This window comes from Pongo abelii, chromosome 15 (genome assembly GCF_028885655.2).
Source record: "Pongo abelii isolate AG06213 chromosome 15, NHGRI_mPonAbe1-v2.0_pri, whole genome shotgun sequence".
In the NCBI taxonomy this organism is placed as follows: Eukaryota; Metazoa; Chordata; class Mammalia; order Primates; family Hominidae; genus Pongo; species Pongo abelii.
In genome coordinates, this window is record NC_072000.2 from 38,623,258 (window position 1) to 38,635,492 (window position 12,235).

At 40.8% G+C, this 12,235-nt stretch overlaps 1 protein-coding gene across 7 annotated transcripts in view; it reads left to right on the top strand.

Annotated features, from left to right (window-relative positions):
• Nucleotides 1-485: 485 nt before the first annotated feature.
• Nucleotides 486-12,235, top strand: part of SRP54 (signal recognition particle 54) — a 46,642-nt gene continuing 34,892 nt past the window's right edge. Inside the window, exon 1 of one of the 7 annotated variants that reach the window (XM_024231283.3) lies at nt 486-903. The gene's annotated coding sequence lies outside the window, so the exon portion shown is untranslated. 7 annotated transcript variants of the gene reach the window in all.

Sequence of the window (12,235 nt, forward strand, 5' to 3'; positions counted from 1 at the left end):
CGTAACTTATAAAATGCCCGCTTTTTTGCTCCAAGGGCAAAGCGGGCTGGCTTCGGAAATAACATCCCTCTTCTTGTATACCAGGGCTTGCTCTTGTTAATTGGTCTCTACGTGTGGCGGGCAACTAACTCGCTTTTCCGTTAGAGCACTCCGAGCCCTGGTCAATCTACCCGCCAAGAGAGCAGAGGCCAGCACAACGATCCCAAGAAAGGCTGTTGGACTCACCCCGCCTAAGTCCTCAAAGTCAGCGCCCGCAGCATATCCTTGCCCCCATCGCCTGCCTCTGGCTCTGGTCACTTACACTTACCGGTAGTTCGCATCCACTGTAGCAGCGCCTGGCGGTCGGCAGCAGCCATAGCGCGAAGCGGCAGCAGCCATAGCGCGAAGCTGCCGCAGCATCACTGCCTGCTTCGCAGTGGGAAATTTTACCTTGCAGGAGCAAGCCGCGCAGGCACTGGCTAGCATTGCGCATGCGTACGCAGAGACCGCCGCGCCCTCCGCGGAACAAGCCTCTAGTCTGCGAAGCCCTAAGCCCCGCCCCTCTACGAAGGTCTCACGTGCCCCCGGGGATCCTTGCCTTTAGTCACACCGCCATCTCTCATCTTTCCGCTCTTAGCTGGGAGTGCTCCGCCTAGTCACTTTTCTTAAGGTGGCTCGTCGAGGCCTGACTTCTTCCCCGAAATCACGTCCCTAGACAGCCTCCTATTTTACCACTAACTTTACTACTGCAGTTAGTCAGCGGTAGGAAACTGAAACCAAAAACCAGTGTAAGCAAATAAACATCTAAACTGTTTCAGGAGCCGCGTAGAAGGAACGCGGCGGTGTGCCCCGGAAGCGGAAGTGGATCGTCCTATAGAAAGGGTGGACTACGCGGAGTGGTGACGTTTCCTCATTGGGCGGAAGGTTCGGTGGCACTCCGTCGGTCTTCCAGCTGGTGGGAGTTGGCGACGCGGGGCTGGGCGTTGGGACCCTGTTTTATCTAGTTCGGGAAGTTGGGTTGTGGGGTCATACCTGTCTGTCTGCTCCCAGCTTTCTTGGGTTTCTTCCGACGGCGTGGGGCCTCGCTAAGGAATTCCCGGCCCCTTAGGGCCGCGGCTTTAGCGGTGTCTTTTGCGGTAAGTGTCTGCTTTTTCCCGCCCCAGACTACGGAGGGGCAGCTAGGGGCAGCCCCAGCGCTGCTCAGGAGGCGAGAGACTCCGGGGAAAGTCTGCCTCCCTGGCCACTGGCCATCGTTACCGAGACTGAGTTTCTGTGGCTCTTCTTTATCTCTTGTCTTCCATGAGAAGTTTTATTAAAGATGCGCTGTGACCCTTTTGAGTTGTCTGCCGATTTACCTGAGCCAAATAAGATGTAGGCAGTTGCAGGCCTGACTCTTGGTTTTCCTTTCCTGAGCAAGAATTTAGATGAGGCTACTTCCCCGAAAATCCTTTTACTTGTACCAGACTTTTATTTTTCCTATATGTTTGTAGTGCTTAACACAATGTCCTGCGTGTAGTAGACGTTCAATAAACGAATATGGAATATCAGTTGAATTGCCAGTGATGATTTAAGATAGACTGATAGCTCTCTCTCTACCATTTGACGCTGCTGACCATCCATTTCTTGAAACTTTCCCCTGCTGCCTTTCTTTATGCTATCCTCACCTGATTCTTTCACATGCTTAATCTAACAAAATATATACTTGTTCTTGGCTACAAGGGTACAGAAATGAATAACACTAACTCTGACATTGAGAAGCTAACGCACATAAATACACGTTATATCGAGATGGGTAATGAGAAACACTAGTTACATATAAAGAGTTGTAGAAAGCTGTGGGAGAGCTAAAGTGCTCCTTAGGTGCTTTGTGACCCTGAGCCAGTTTCTATTCCAATCTAGCCTCAATTTCCTCATCTACTTAATAGGCTTGTTATGAGGAAGAAAGGAGATTAGGTAAGAGGTTTGGTTTGGTTTAGTGCCTAGAACATAGCAATCATGGTGCCAAAGGGGAGGGAAATATTTCCCTCAAATCGCTTTTCCTCAGTTTTTTTATATGGCCGACTGGTATTTTCTACCTTAATATAGAGTACTATGCAAAAGCATCTTCAAGTCTTCCTTCCAGATTACTCCTCTAACCCCATCTATTTGGAAATTCTGGACCTGCCACAGGATTACAGTAAGATAACCGTAAATGTAGCTTTTTAAAAATTGATTTTCTCCTATGTGCCACGGAGAAAGGGAAAGGGAATTAGTAAAAGCTTCTATCCCTTTGGTTATTTTCAGTCTTGGTTAACGCCGTCCTTTTAGTTGGCCCTCAGTCATTGCTATAACCCAAATGGTCTTCCACAGGCTCTCCTCGAGGCTTCTCACTTGCTTCCATGTCATTGTCCCTATATGCCAACCATGTCCAAACCTTATTCTTTTCATTTCCAAACCTTGTTCTTTTCCAAACCTTATTTGCTCTGTCGTCCAGACTGGAGTACCGAGGTACCATCTCGGCTCACTGCAACCTCCGCCTCAGGTTCAAGCGATTCTCCTGCTTCAGCCTTCGGAGTAGCTGGGATTACAGGCATCCGCCACCACGTCCAGCTAATTTTTGTGTTTTTAGTAGAGATGGGGTTCCACCATGTTGGCCAGGTTGGTCTTGAACTCCTGACCTGAAGTGATCCGCCTGCTTCAGCCTCTCAAAGTGCTGGGATTACAAGTGTGAGCCACCATGCCCTGCCTAAACCTTATTCTTTAGCCTCCATCTTATGAGTTGATAGTTCTGTGCTTTCCCCTAAAAGCTGCAAACTCGTTAGGTCCGAAACCAAATGCACTGTCTTCAACTTCCTTTTTTTTTTTTCCACTATGACATATGTCATGCATAGGAAAGTGTATAAAAGCAGTGATTCTCAGTGCGTTTTTGAGTTTTGACCTCTGGTTGAATTTTGTGATTACAAGTAGGTTAAATTTTTAAAGGATTATAAGGGCTGTGAGCAATGGCTCACGCCTGTAATCCCAGTACTTGGGGAGGCTGAGGCTGGCAGATTGCTTTAGCTCAAGAGTTCGAGACCAGCTTGGGTAAAATGGCGAAACCCCCTGTCTCAACAAAAGAGACAAAAATTAGCCGGGCTTAGTGGCGCCGCCTGTAGTCCCAGCTAGTTGGAGGGATAGTAAAATGAACATCTATGTACACATCCTTCATAAAAAGTGAAACATTAAAAATAATACATTAAGTCCCTTTGACCTTTTCTCTATTAACTCCTCTTTCTGACTTTCAAACCACCTTCCCTTTTTGCCTTCCATTCATTGGTTAATGGCATCACTAGCCATCTGGTTATAAAAACTAGAGATATTGGAATCATTTTTGCCTTTTTTTCCCTTCACTTGCCATAACCATTTGGTCATTAGATTCTGCTTCGTGAGTTAGCCCTTAACCCTAGTTTCTTTTTCTCTAGTTCAAGGCCACATCTTGTCGCAGCTAGCCTTATGGAGTATGGGTAGTGCATGTAGTGTCCTGGCTCTTCAGTTTTTTCCCTCCAGTGTATTTGTTACACTGTATCTAAAGATGTTTTTAAGGTATAGAACAGATTTCTCATTCCGTTGTTTTCTTTGGGACGTGTTATTAAATACTTAATGTAGTGATTATGAACCCTGGCTGCACATCAGTATAGCTAGTGAAAGTTTTCAAAACATAAATGTCTTGTTTTGCACTCCAGATTAAGAATTTAGATGAAGCTACTCCCCCTAAAACTTTTTTACCTTGCCATCTCTGGAGAGTCTGATTGAGCATTTAATTTTTACTGATAGGCATTATCTAAATGTCATTGAAATAACCCATTGCTTGAGCATATACCTCTTATCCCTCCTTTTCCTTTTTTATTTTTCACTTTTCCTTTTTCTTTTCAACTTTAAGGCCAACCATTTCCAAGGAATTCTTTTGATTTTCATTTTAATTTTCTAATTGGTAGCATTTTATGTAAAGATTCTTTTTATGGTTGACCTCATAGCCAAAAAGTATCGTAAAGAAATGATTCCCAGTGTTTTTGAGTTATTACCTCTTGTTGCTCATTGACTTTTTTTTGGTATACCTTTTTTGCTGCAAAAGTATGAATTGGTGCTGTGATATTATTTTACATAAAATGAGTTTTAAAATTTGAAAAACAATTACTTTAATGAAGAGAAAGTTGCTTGATACTTCTTGATATAATTGAATATAACCTTTGGTGCTAAGTTAAGGCAGAGGTGGTATGATGCATAATTTATCTTTTGAAGGAAGTCTTGTGTTAAACTGTTATATTTGATTAGGAGTTAGAACTTCTCTCATGCTGGGACAATTTCTGGAGTACATAGTAGGTGTTTAATGAATGAATAAATGAATACAAGTGGCAGCTCCATCCTAACCTCTAGTCTGTTGACTAGTTGCACTCTAATTCTCACAAGGAGCGCTTTGGATAATAATTTTCCCTTGACTTAAAAAATAATGTTCTCAGTCATTACTAAAAAATTGGAAATTAGAAAAAGATATAAGAAAATAAAAATTGCTGGGCGCAGTGGCTCACACCTGTAATCCCAGCACTTTGGGAGGCTGAGGCGGGTGGATCATGAGGTCAGGAATTCAAGACCAGCCTGGCCAAGATGGTGAAACCCCATCTCTACTAAAAATACAAAAAATTAGCCAGGTGTGGTGGCAGGCGCCTGTAATCCCAGCTACTCCGGAGGCCAAGGCAGGAGAATCGCTTGAACTTGGAGGGCAGAGGTTGCAGTGAGCCGAGATTGTGCCACTGCACTCCAGTGGGCACAGAGTGAGACTCCGTCTCAAAAAAAAAAAAAAATTGCTAGTTATTCATCATCCAGAGATAACAAATGTTATTTTAACAGTTTATTAAAATATAATTCTTGGCTGGGTGCAGCGGCTCAAGCCTGTCCCAACACTTTGGGAGGCCAAGGCAGGCAGATCACAAGGTCAGGAGATCGAGACCATCCTGGCTAACAAGGTGAAACCCCATCTCTACTAAAAATACAAAAAATTAGCCGAGCATGGTGGCACTCCGTATAGTCCCAGCTACATGGGAGGCTGAGGCAGGAGAATCGCTTGAACCCAGAAGGCAGAGGTTGCAGTGAGCCGAGATCTTGCCACTGCACTCTAGCCTGGGTGACAGAGAGAGACTCCGTCTCAAAAATATATATATATATATATATGTGTATATATATACGCACACACACACATAATTCTTACACAGTTCACCTAAAGTGTACAATTGAAAGGATTATAGTGTATTCACAAAGTTGTGCAACTATCACCATAATCAATTTTTGTACATTTTTATTATCCCATGAAGAAACCGCATACCTATTAGCAATCATTCCCTATTTTACTCCATCTCCTGGGCCCTAAGCAACTATTAATCCACTTTCTGTCTCTATAGATTTATGTATTCTGAACAATTCATATGGAACCATAATATGTGGTCTTTTGTGACTGGGTTTTTTCACTTATGTTTTGAAGATTAATCCATGTTGTAGCATATGTTCAGTACTTCATTTCTTTTTATTGCCTACTGATATACCTTTGTATTTTATTCTACATTTTACTCATGCATTCATAAGTTGAAGGGTATTTGGGTTGTTTCTACTTTTTGGCTATTATGAATAATGCTGCTCTGACCATTCATGTACAAGTATTTGGGTGATATTAAGATTTTGATTTACAGTTCCCTGATGGCTAATATTTTTTAATACTTGCTTTTAGACTGTGTTTAACAAAATATGGATTATACTACATATGCAGTTTTATAGTCTGCCTTTTGCATTTAAGCCTGTTTTTAGCGTTAGCAAGCATATTTTACAAAAGAATTTTCCTAATTTTTGCTCCCCTCTTTACTCCCCGCCAAAACCATAAATTCTTGGGAAACGTTGCTTAAATTAATATACCTAGAAAATACAGTCCATATTAATATATACCTATTAATATATACCAAATTATTATTGGTTGTTACCATGGTATGGGAGTGGGTAGAATTAGGGGAATTATATTTTCTACCTTAAATATTTCTGTAATGTTTTAACTTTTACAATGAACATACATCATTTTGTAATCACAGAACATAAAGGTGAATTATTTCCTTGGGGAATAAGTAGATTCAGCATGAAAAACAATTCCTAAATTTGAAAGTCATAATTAACATTGTAAAGTTAGTCATTAAAATATATTTTACTAAGCTGGGTGCAGTGACTCACACCTGTAATCCTAGCACTTTGGGAGGCTGAGGTGGGCGGATCACGAGGCCAAGAGGTCGAGACCATCCTGGCCAACATGATGAAACCCTGTCTCTACTAAAAATACAAAAATTAGGTGGACTGGTGGCATGCGCCTGTAATCCCAGCTACTCAGAAGGCTGAGGCAGGAGAATCTCTTGAACCCGGGAGGCGGAGGTTGCAGTGAGCTGAGATCACACCACTGCACTCCAGCCTGGCGACAGAGCGAGACTCCATCTCAAAAAAAAAAAAAAAAAAAAAAAAATATATATATATATATATATATTTATTTATTTTACTAAATACAATACCTATAGGCCATTTTGTTAACTAAATTTACTTTTCTGTGGTCCTAGACTATGAACACATATGCTGTGCAGAATTAAGAAAAATATGTAGTATTAAAGTCAAAAAAGCAAATACTGGTTATTAGCCTTTGACTGCTTTATAGAAAAGTATACGGTTGTCCCTTGCTATTTGGGGGGGATTGATTCCAGGACCAAAATCAGAGGATGCTCAAGTCCCTGATATAAAATGGTGTAGTATTTGCATATAACCTATGCACATCCTTCCATATACTTTAAAGCATCTCTAGATCAATACCTAATGCAAAATGTAAATAGTAGTTATACCATATTTATATGCTTAAGAAAATACTTGTTATACTGTATTGTTTAGGGAATAATGACAAGAAAGGTCTGTACATGTTCACTAGAGACACAATTTTTTTTCTGAATGTTTTGATTTGTGGTTGGTTGAATCCATGGTTGTGAAGCCCCAGATACAGAAGGCTGACTGTACTATGTAGAAGTAATTTTTCTAAGTATATTTAGTTCTTGAGGCTAATATTGATTCAAAAAGTCATTCACAAGGACTTAGAAGAAAGAACTTTTGGCCAGGCGCAGTGGCTCATGCCTGTCTATAATCCGAGCACTTTAGGAGGCCAAGGTGGGTGGATCACCTGAGGTCGGGAGTTGAAGACCAGCCTGACCAACATGGTGAAACCCTGTCTCTACTAAAAATACAAAAAATTACCTGGGCGTGGTGGCGGGCACCTGTAATCCTAGCTGCTCGGGAGATTGCAGTGAGCTGAGATTGCCCCATTGCACTCCAGCCTGGGCAACAAGAGCAAAACTCCATCTCAGAAAAAAAAGAACTTTTTTGTAGGGATTATGTTGTAATAGGATTTGACATATCTAATCATTAGACTCTGTTTATATAATCTCAGATCAGGCAAATCTGGCAGGAATATTTATAATTGTTTATGTAGAGAAAAGTGAGTTTTTGGACACTGCAGCTTCTGTTGAATAATAATCTGGCAGTTGTAATTGCCACTAAATTTTAAAGATTCCAGGAGTGGTTCCTGGATGATGGGACAGACACTTCAGTAAGATTGTTCAGAAAATTTCCAGCTTACTTACAGTCCATATAATAGAGAGAGAGATAGTTGGTATCATTAAAAGAAGAAAGGAACTTAATAGTTGATATGCTAGGTTTTTGAAGACAGCTTTATATGTATTGTCTCATTTAATCCTCACAACAGCCCTTCAGGGTAACTACCTTGGTAATGGTATTATCTCCATTTTGCAAGTGAGGAAAGTGAGGCTCAGAGAGATTAAGTAACTTGCCCGAAGTAACACAGCCAGTATGTAACAGAGCTAGGATTTGAATCTAAGTCTGTCAGACTCCAAAATCTATGCTCTTTCCAGTACTTCACACTGCAGCAAGTAAGTGTGATACTTGGCCCTGTGCTTGCCTTACTTAGGGCACCCCAAACTTCAGCCTGTTTCCATTGCTTACTATTCAAATCCTAGTCAGACCCCAGTTAGAAGACCCTGTGACTTGAGCCAGGATCAGTCCTTGTATGTACTGTTCTGATTGCAGTGATACTTATCATTTCTTTCTGAACGTTGCAATTACTCCTCCACAAAGAGGAATATACATCTTTAAATATGATTAAAATGTGATTTCTTCTATTATAGCATAGCAGCAAAATTTGTCCTTGCAGTTTCCAGCAGGTGTAGTCAACCCTATAATTTAAAGCAGCATTCATACTCTAGCCAAAGGACTATGGGAAGTCATTTTGCTTTTTTTTTTGGCAGGGAATGGCTGTTCTATTCCCTATCCTACTTATATCATAAAATCGTTGTAAGAGTGGAATGAGATAATAGATGTTCAACTGTAGGAAAGTACTGTGTGGTAATCTCTTACCTTTCTAAAAGCCCCATCTAAGTAGAGATTCTTCTTTTGTGGAATTCTAGCATATACAGATTTATTTCTATAAATCGTTTTAGTTAGGCAAGAGAATCTTGAGAGTGTACTTGAATTGTAGATTACTCCAACCTGAGATTTAGGCTTAGCTATTAACATACAAAAGGTATTTTTCACTTTAGTGTACATATTAGAACAAGGTGAGGTTAATTTTTAAGTATCTTGTTGGAAATGCATGGCAGGGAAATTCTGAAGAAGAATTATAAGTAATGACAAATAAATATATTTAATGTACAGTATAAATTACCCAAGTTATTGATTTTCTTTTGATTCATCATATTATCTTCATTGATTTATTTTAGTGGCTTTTAAAGATATTTGCAATGCCTTTCATGACTTTAGTTCTCTGGTCTCGCTTTATCCCTAAGGCCTTAAATACATCATTTCATTCATTCATAATGTTCATTTTTATTAAGGATTTACTGTATAAGGCTGAGGATAGATAAAGCAGTGAGCTCACAGGAGAAAGCAAAAGAGGCAAAAATCCCTGCCCTCGTGCAGGTTAAATTTCTTTTTTCTTGTTGTTGAGATGGAGTTTTGCTCTTTCACCCAGGCTGGAGTGCAGTGGCACGATCTGGGCTCACTGTAACCTCCACCTCCTGGGTTCAAGCGATTCTCATGCCTCAGCCTTCTGAGTACCTGGGATTACAGGCATCTGCCACCATGGTTGGCTAATTTTTGTATTTTTAGTAGAGATGGGGTTTCACCATGTTGGTCAGGCTGGTCTTGAACTCCTGACCTCAGGCAATCCACCCACCTCGGCCTCCCAAAGTGCTGGGATTACAGGCGTGAGCCACCACACGTGGCCACAGCTTACATTTCAATAGTGAGATTATAGATGACAAATAATATAAATAAGCCATATGTCAGTTGATAATAGAACAATAGGAAAAAATAAAGGGAAGGGGTTGCAGTTTTAAATAAGTGATTAGGGAAGACCTCATTGAGAAATGGCATCTGGACAAATCTGAAGGAAATGAGGGAGGGAGTTATGTTGTCAAGCAGAGGAAGAGCATGCTGGCTGGTACTGAGACGCTGAGGTGGAAATGTGTAGCAGCAATAGCAAGGAGGTCAGTATGATTAAAATCAGTCGTGTGTGTGTGGCCTTACAGTCCATTCCAAGGACTTTACATCTGTGTGCAATGGAAGTCATGGAGATTTTAAGCAAAATTCTAACACGGAGTTTTCAGGAACAGATCATGCTTGGACATTGTAGAGGAAACACTGTAAGTTAAAGGCATTATTAGATGTTCTTATTCCTCTACTGAAATGCAGGATTTTATTTTATTGTTTTTGTGTTTTGTGTTTTTAAGACGGAGTTTTGCTCTTGTCATCCAGGCTGGAGTGCAATGGCACCATCTCGGCTCGCTGCAACCTCCACCTCCTGGTTCAAGTGATTCTCCTGCCTCAGCCTTCCGAGTAGCTGGGATTACAGGCATCTGCCACCAAGCCTGGCTAATTTTTGTGTTTTTAGTAGAGATGGGGTTTCGCCATGTTGGCCAGGCTGGTCTTGAGCTCCTGACTTCAGGTGATCCACCCGCCTTGGCCTCCCAAAGTGTTGGGATTACAGGCGTGAGCCACTGGGCCTGGACAGATTTTGTTATTTTATATGTTAAAACTATATGTATTCATGTATTATATAATAAAATATTTATTTTTTTAATTTAAGGCAAAAATGTTTTAGAATACACACTGCCAGTAACTACTTACAGAAGGAAAAGTATATTGGAAAACCTCACAGAAGTTTTTAAAATTTTTAAATTTAAAACAACCAGTTAACATGGAAAGTTAGATTTATATTTAAGAATTAACTAGGCAGCCATAAAAAGAATGAAATCATGTCCTTTGCAGCAACATGGATGGAGCAGGAGGCCATTATCCTAAGAGAACTAATTCAGAAACAGAAAATCAAGTATCTCATGTTCTCACTTATAAGTGAGAGCTAAACGTAGGTACACATGGACATAAAGATGAAAGTAGTAGACACAGACCATTCCAAAATGGGGGAGTTTGGGAGAAGACTGAGGATTGAAAAAGTACCTCTTGGGTTCAAGGTTCAATATTTGGGTCATGTGTGTATAAGTCCAGTCCCCACCATTACACAGTATACCAGTGTAACAAACATACACATGTACTCTCTGAATCTAAAATAAATTAATTAAAAAAATTAAAATAAAGACAATTCCTAGAGTTTGCCCCCCAAAAAGTTAACTAGTATGGCTTATTTATTTATTTATTTGTTTAGAGATGGAGTCTCACTCTGTCTTCCAGGCTGGAGTACAGTGATGTGATCTCAGCTCATTGCAACCTCCACCTCCTGGGTTCAAGTGATTCTCCTGCCTCAGCCTCCTGAGTAGCTGGGACTACCGGAGTGCACCACCATACCCGGCCAAGTTTTGTATATTTTGTAGAGATGGAGTTTCACCATGTTGGCTAGACTGGTCTCAAACTCCCAACCTCAAGCAATCTGCCCACCTTGGGCTCCCAGAGTGCTGGGATTATAGGCATAAGCCACCATGCCTGGCTTAGTATAGCTTTTTAAAATGAAGGATGATCTGCTTATGACATGACCTCTAAAAAAGTTAATTGTGGTGTCATAAATAGGATTATATCACTCCCAGTACCACCATGGTGAAGGATATAAACTGAAACATCTGAATCTTATTTCTTAAATGAAGAATATTAATTTAAGGATCAATAATTATTTTGTATAATGGGTATGGCATAAGAAATAAAAAGTCCTGGATCTTTTCAGTGAAGTAGTTGGCTCTCAGGTTAAGTAACAATGTAATTGTAAAAAAATCTTATGGTAAGCAATTTTTTTTTTCAATTTTATCAAGTGTTGGTAGTAAGTTTTTTTTACTTCTAAATTACCAAATTGTACTTGAGTGAAAGTGTAGTGTTTAATTTATAGCTCAGCCTGGGATATCTGTTTGCCAGTGATAGGTCCTCGAATGCATTTTCCCTTCCTGCCTTTTTTTGATTCCTCTCACCTCTTTACTTTCTCTATGGTGAATGAATCAGCTATTTCATCTTCCTGTTTGTCTTAAAATTTATTTATTTATTTATTTATTTATTGAGATGGAGTTTTGCTCTTGTTGCCCACGCTGGAGTGCAATGGCACGATCTCCAGCTCACCGCAATCTCCGCCTCCTGGGTTCAAGCGATTCACCTGTCTCAGCCTCCCAAGTAGCTGGCATTACAGGCATGTGCCACCATACCCGGCTAATTTTGTATTTTTAGTAGAGATGGGGTTTCTCCATTTTGGTCAGGATGGTCTCGAACTCCCAACTTCAGGTGATCCGCCTGCCTCGGCCTCCCAAAGTGCTGGGATTACAGGCGTGAGCTACCGCACCCGGCCCAAAATTTATTTTTTTAATACGGACTTTCGCTCTTGTTGCCCAGGCTGAGTGCAATGGCACGATCTAGGCTCACTGTAACCTCTGCCTCCGATCTTCAAGCGTTTCTCCTGCCTCAGCCTCCTGAGTAGCTGGAATTACAGGTGCCTGCCACCATGCCCAGCTAATTTTTTTTTTTTTTTTTTTTTTTGTATTTTTAGTAGAGATAGGGTTTTGCCACGTTGGCCAGGCTGGTCTCGAACTCCTGACCTCAGATGATCCACCCACCTCGGCCTCCCAAAGTGCTGGGATTACAGATGTGAGCCACCACGCCTGGTGCTGTTTCTCTTATTTTTAATCTCCTGTGTATTCTGTAGAAGGGATCTAGTCTGGATAATCTCGTTTTT